This window comes from Patella vulgata, chromosome 9 (assembly GCF_932274485.2).
Source record: "Patella vulgata chromosome 9, xgPatVulg1.2, whole genome shotgun sequence".
In the NCBI taxonomy this organism is placed as follows: Eukaryota; Metazoa; Mollusca; class Gastropoda; family Patellidae; genus Patella; species Patella vulgata.
The window spans coordinates 18,580,829-18,588,053 of NC_065887.2; the positions used below are offsets into that span (position 1 = coordinate 18,580,829).

The 7,225-nt window shown below is 36.3% G+C and overlaps 1 protein-coding gene across 1 annotated transcript in view; it reads right to left on the reverse strand.

Annotated features, from left to right (window-relative positions):
• The window catches only part of LOC126831977 (octopamine receptor 1), a 76,204-nt gene extending 74,031 nt beyond the window's left edge, over nt 1–2,173 (reverse strand). The window contains exon 1 of the mRNA XM_050562647.2: nt 2,096–2,173. The gene's annotated coding sequence lies outside the window, so the exon portion shown is untranslated. The remainder of the gene's footprint in view (nt 1–2,095) is intronic.
• Nucleotides 2,174–7,225: the final 5,052 nt, after the last annotated feature.

Here is a 7,225-nt window from a genome sequence, read left to right on the forward strand (position 1 = left end):
CCCTTTCTACTCAATATTTTGATTAAATCTCATTGAGATCCCGGACTATAAACAACAGCCCTTATAATTTTGTATTCCCTGAGAAATATTACCATTTCAATAAAATCTAAACATTCAATTATATGATATTTATTTGTTTATTGACTTGCTGTTCCAGGAATTCCTATGTTTCTTTTTCTTTTTTTTTCTGAACCACAGTGGCTCATTGAGTAAGACATTGGCTCGCTAACCTATTGGTCCTGTGTTTGATTCCTGCCTTGGTCGAGAACGTCCATCGGGATTTTCCAGCATGGTTCCTAGTTTTCAGTGTGCAGGACTAGAGGGCCTAGCAAGGGACAACATATAGTTGTTCAGATAGGATGAAAAACCAAGGTCCCATGTCCACATTGACAGTTGGAATTTGATATAAGAGTAGGTCGTAGCGCTGTTGTCTGGGCAAAATCTGCCTCATAGCACACTGTATGGCGTATGCCCGTCTTCATTAGCCCAGTCAAAGCAAAACAGTAGTTAGTATGTTAAACCCTGTTTCATTTAAGGTTGATAAATTATTTTATCACGATTAATCACGATAACGGCTTTTGGAATTATCGCGATAAATAGTAGTATTGCGATTATGTATTTTATCATGATAGTTTTGATCCATGACAAAAATGATCCATGACGGCATGATGAGAAAGAAAATTGAAACATCCAGGGTGTTGAGCATTGACCAGCCTCGAATACGTTGGCGTATTGGGCAGTGTGATTGTCCGTGTTTCCAATAAGCGTAATTGTCTAAATACGAAAATATCAGCTTATATATACTTTTGATTGATATTGGTTATAAGCAACTAAAAAATGTTAAAAAAGACACTTGAAAGTGTGAAAAAATATTCCGGTTGCTCAACCCGGAATGAGAAAAGAGGCTGGATGATCAGTTATAACAGTTGCCTAGCAGCAGCATCCTCTGCCACACCAGAAATGAACTTGTCAGAGATACAATCGATGAATGTTGTTTATTTAAAATAATTTCTATTCTTTCGATAATCAGTGATCTGGCGTTTATTTATTTTGGGCCGATACGATATCATTAAAAAAATAATCGCGATTAATCGGCATCCCCGGGTTATCGCTGCAACCTTAGTTTCATTTCATTTCTTTTCTTTTTAGATCTCTATAACAAACTGTACAATCTCATGGGTTTTCTCCGGGTCACCTAGTTTCCTCCACTGCTAAAAACCCCTATGCGCAAGTGAATTATTGAAATAAAATTGAACAATATATTAGTGCCGAAATGACCCAGTTTGTGTCGAGAGGACGTTAAACCCTAGATAACAAACCTTAATCTCTCAACCCTCCTTGTTTCGAGTTAAGAACTGAGGCCATGACCTTTAACGTTGCAGCTGCAGGAGCGATTCACACCCGGCATTTTTAAACAAAATTGACAATAGTTTTAATCAAAACAACGATTGATTATTGTTATTTATAATATTTCTACAACACCCAACTACAATTAAGCATATAATCCTACCTGAAACGGGTACAAATCGTCGTTTTTAAAATCGAGGCGTTAAGCCGTTACTAAGACCGCCATCTTTTTAAACGATACGCTGTCATCATGAAGGCGGGGCTAAATATAAGGCTTTTATAACAGCCAATCAAAAGGACAATCGAAAGCACAGTAACTATGAATGGATTTCGATGGCGGTGAAATGTCAGACAAAAACAACGCTTCATTAATTTAAACGCTAATATTTGGAGTTAGGCGACAGTTGTGCCACTCCGGCCATTGGCCTCTGTAAGTTTAATTAATCATAATATCATAAACTTATCTATTTTAAAGATGTTACATGCATAATTAATAAAGAAATTGAGTTTGCCACTTGGAACTAATTAAGGCATCCAATCGTAGCTAAAAACAAACACATCAGTATATCTCAACGTTTTTAGCTACGTTCTCGTAGCTAGTTAAACCCCATTTCTCTCTCTGTAATTATATAGCCGTGTTGCGTTTCTTTACTATCGCATGCTTTGTCACTGTGTTTTGTGATTTCATATGTTTGTAACACATGTCAATCAACGTAAAGTCGTGATAAACAGAATACAAGTACATTACCTGAACTAATGAAGAATAGTGGAATATCTCAGATTATTAACTGTAACTCGGTCAGTCATCATTTTCTTTCCTGTCGTGCCATCTTCAACTATTAAATTAAAAAGATCCGGTTGACATAAAACTTCTGATCCAATCTATTAATAGAATCATATTGTAGTCTTTATTGTCCAGCCTTCGAATCGGATTTGTGGCTTTGGATTTTGGAAATTGTTAGTTTTGAAAAATAATTAAACCAAGGGAAGTGCCTCATCCTCCAAGGACTGGTCCAACGATTAAATTGAAACGAACAGGAATTTTCTGGAACCCACAGGAACTACCCGGAAACGTATAAATAATTACCGAAATCAGGTCAATGTGACTATTCCAACAATATAAAATGGGATGAAAATTTTGTTTGAATAAAATTGTTAGAATCATGGACCTCTACATATTATAAGGTCCATGTTAGAACATAGGGCTTATATAATATATTTCCGTATTACCAGAACCAATTTGGCAGATTTATTATTCTGGAAACAACCAAACAAAATCAACTTTTTTGTAACTAAAATCTATTGAATTAGTAGAAGGCTCTAAGATATAATTTGAGGTTTATTTGTCAAAATTAACTTTATTGCGGAAATATGGCATTTTCAGGACCAGATTACAAAAGGTGTGTTGGGAGGGGAACGGGGAACACTCACATACCCGCAAAAAAAAATAATAATAAAAAAATAAAATAAAGTAAAATAAAATAAAAGAAACATCGAAATATAATATCTATTTATTTGTTCACTTATAAAATTTAGAAAAAAATCAGTATAATTATTTTACAAGAAATGTAATGGTGCTATTTATTCTTGTATTTGGAATGGTGCAATAACACGAAAAATACTGATTATTGTGTTATTATGGATGTTAGAAAAATGGAGGTTTAAAAATATATAAATATTGTTTCTATCCAAATAATTAAACCCCACTTGCTTAAAGGTAGGCCATATTCACAGGCATGGCGGGTATTGTCTAATTCACCCAATATCTAAGTCATCCGATGTTCTAGAGACATGGTTATTGGATTGCCATGTGAATAAATAACTAAATCATATTATTATTTGAAACAAGAGAAACACCAGGCAATAGGCAGATTTAGCCCTAGCATGCCTATTTAATGAAGAACCCGAGAGTATGATTATTAAACATAATTTGAAACCAAAACAGTCTAGTCACCTAAAATTCGGAGAAACTAATTATGTATTTTGTTAATTTAATTGTTGGAACTGTGGCGGAACAAGGATACAATGGAATAATAAGTCCGATATCATGCTATTAATGTCGCAAATCCTGTTTCATGACCCCCAGCTACATACACACCATTTTATATTGTATAACAATTATTGGGGGGGGGGGGGTCTAATTAGACACCTGGAAATTGCGTTGTAGCCGCAGTGGGCTCTCAACTAGAAGAACCGGCTTTAAATTCAGTCCAGGCTGCTTATGGCAGGTATTTCCAGCGACAGTATATGTATACTCGTTAAAGGGCCAATCCTGATAATATTTTCGAGAATAAAACTGCCTAATTTTGCGTTAAAATCCTATACCCTAGCCCGAGCAACTAACTCAATATTATGTGATACAACTTAAACCTGTCAGCCTTCATCTGGAAATGGAGACTGGTGTCCCAAGCTGTATTATGCGGTGTCGTGATAAAACTAGACTTTTATTTTATAAAAATAATGTGTAGGTGAAATTTACCTTTCGTTATCAAGTACAGCACATCGGTCATTCATTGTATAGACAAAGGAACGGGAATCAATTATCAGGTCACCCAACGAAAAAACTGACCTGAAATCTTAAAAGGGTTACGCGTCCGGATAAGCAGTTTTGACGTTCACCATTCCTGTATATTTTGGGGCTTAAATTTCATACGTAATCAGACTTTTATTTTTGAGACTCTGTTCAAATCAGAATAGTCCCTTTAAGGCGCGAAAAATTAAGACCCCCCCCCCCCCCACCGAGGTTCTTCCGTTTTCATATTGGCGTACTTGTGAAAGAACCCATGACAGTTGGAAATCGAAGAAAACTAGACTGAAGTTTGGCCGCCCACCTTCGATCCATTGCGTTAGTAGTAACAATTACCATAGTAAATCTGGAAATCGCCGAAGTTCTGTGCTGGCGATATGTCAAACCCTATCTCATTCTACAGTGTGTAATTATTATAAGCTATTTTGAATCTTATTTTTCTTATTGAATTAGATGTATCTGATTATAACTGTCGTCTATAATATACGTATTGATTACCCAAGAGCATGAAGGATTGGTCAGTTGGTTGCTAGAAATAGATTGAATCTGAACCCGTTAGCATCCTGTCATCTATCATAAACGTGACATCCGCAAATCGGAATATAATCATACAGTTTGATAGGTCCAGTGTTTTTCAGAAAGGGATGAATACCAGACCAACATGACTTAATAATTACAGAATAATATTAGTCATGTGAAGGCTATATGTGATGGAAGCTGTAGGAGGATGTACTTTTGTTTTAAAATATAGCGTTGCTTGGTAACGAATCTTGAACGGTAGTTTTCAGGTTTTCGGACTCGGGGGCAATAAATAGCATTAAAGGCGATGGGTAGCTGTTAATTTCGATACTATACACTTTGCCCAACATTTTTTATAAATTTAAAATTGTTGCACCACTCAGAATTTCAATAAATATACCTTCTTGGAACTCCCTTAATTGCAGCCAGTTTGAGAAAAAACAAAAACCTAAAACAATTTATTTGACCTGGAGTGTTCACAAGGTTTTTCGGACTCGGGGGGGCAATAAATAGCATTAAAGGCGATGGGTAACTGTTAATTTCGATACTATACACTTTGCCCAACATTTTTTATAAATTTAAAATTGTTGCACCACTCAGAATTTCAATAAATATACCTTCTTGGAACTCCCTTAATTGCAGCCAGTTTGAGAAAAAACAAAAACCTAAAACAATTTATTTGACCTGGAGTGTTCACAAGGTTTTGGTGAAAGGGGAAGTAACCAAAAATTTGTTGTGCTACATCTAATTGCAGAAGGGTATTTTTAAATTGACGTTTTTTATACTTCAGGGGTGTGTGTGTGTGTGTGTGTGTGTGTGTGTGTGTGGATGGCCGAATGGTTAGCACATGCGCATTGTATCATAAGGTCAACTGGTGTGGTTTCGATTCCCCGGAGTAGGGTCGCCTGTCCAACCCCGTGGGTTTTCTCTGTGTCCTCCAGTTTCCTCCAACTACTAAAGACCCCTATAAAGAGCAAATTATTAAAATAAAATTGAACCATATGTTAGTCCCGAACCTAGTTTGTGTCGAGGAGTGGACGTTAAACCCCATTTCTTTCTCTCTCTCTCTCTCTCTTACTCTTTGAAAGGAAACTGTAAGCAAACTGTCTAAATAATTCAAGAAAGGGCCATTGCAACGCCATAGACATTAAAGGAGCTAAATCGCTAATATTTTGGACCTAGAAATTGGCATAAATGGGTCGCAACACATATTATAATGTAATATGAATTTATATAAACTGTTTTACATTCAATCGTGTCCGTTTTACTGTGAATTGTCATCAGTTATGTTCGGCGAAATACGCCAGAAGTCTCAACCGCAAGTCAGTTTCTAGCATCTGGTTATTCCAGTCAACACCGATATTATTTGTTGCGCATGCTCTCCAAATAAGAACATGATATCACCGTTTGACATGACTTGTGGAATATGTCTAGCCTCATTCATTGAGCACCTTGTTACAAATGGCGCTGAAACGCATTATGGTACACGATTCGTGTACCAATGGTAAAATGTTTATTTTGACTTAAATATTGGATATCAGAAGCCCATCTTTTCCAGGTAAGATTACAACACCAATGCTGATTTAAATTGCAAAAAAAATGGTGTTTTCAATGTCGAAGATTTTGGATGATATTGAGTTACGGACTTGGCTACTTTAAAATTTATACTCTGATGACATCAGTTGGAACCACAACAACAAATTTTAAAATCTTTGATTAAATTGTGGTTACCTTTGATTAAATGTGTGGCAACATACAATTTCTACAAATAACATAGACCATATCATGTCACTTTTGTACGTTTTAGATACATTTGACTAGCCTCTACTGAGAGTAAAGATACACTAGGACAAATTACACTGTAATAACGTCTAATCCCACAGATGGACAACCAGGCACAGATAGCCTCTCATATTTCAGACTTTTAGTCAATAAAGTCTTTTGTAATACCGTGTCAGTTCGCTTATTTATTATAGATTTGTAGACACCTTTAAGAGTCTGTAAATGTAATCATGAATACCTAAGTTTAATGGATACAAGTTGGTTCTATAAATCTAGTTAATTTGATCAACGACCAACCGTTAAGAGGCTTTAGGGCTTTGGAGGTCTTGCTAAAATGACTTGACTTCACAGTAACGGTGAATAAAAGTGTTAATTCCTCTTTAAGGAATGCTCGTGAGAAATATCCCACTCTTTAAGTAGACCAGTTCCATAACTAAATGAGTCTGAGGTGGTTTGAATAGATCATTCAAAATTAATTACATTTATTTTCCTGTTCAGTGTGATATTAACAAATCTTAAAGGTTAAGTGGGCACTATATGTTGTGTGTTTTCAGGAACTCTGACCATTTCTTGTTAATTGAATAAAGAATTTTCTGAATCCTAGAACTTTACTGTTTTTGTGAAGCAACTGAATTATCTGTAACTCTTTAAAGATGCATTATGTAGGAACTAAATCTGCCTATTGCAGATCTTTATCTGGCTTAAAACAACTCTCTAGACCACTGAATGGCTAAGAGAGAGAGAAATGGGGTTTAACGCCCACTAGGTCATTTCGGGACTAACACATGGTTCAATTTTATTTCAATAATTTGCTTGCGCGTAGGGGTCTTTAGCAGTGTGAGGAAACCGGAGGACCCGGAGAAAACCCACGAGGTTGGACAGGCGACCCTACTCCTTGCCACGTACAACCGGGGATTCAAAACCACGCCAGTTGACTCAATGACAGACGTTATGATACAGCGTGCACGTGCTAACCATTCGGCCATTCAACCCCCCGAATGGCTAAGACATTGAGTGGATTAGGCAATGTTCGCCTAACATTCATATCTT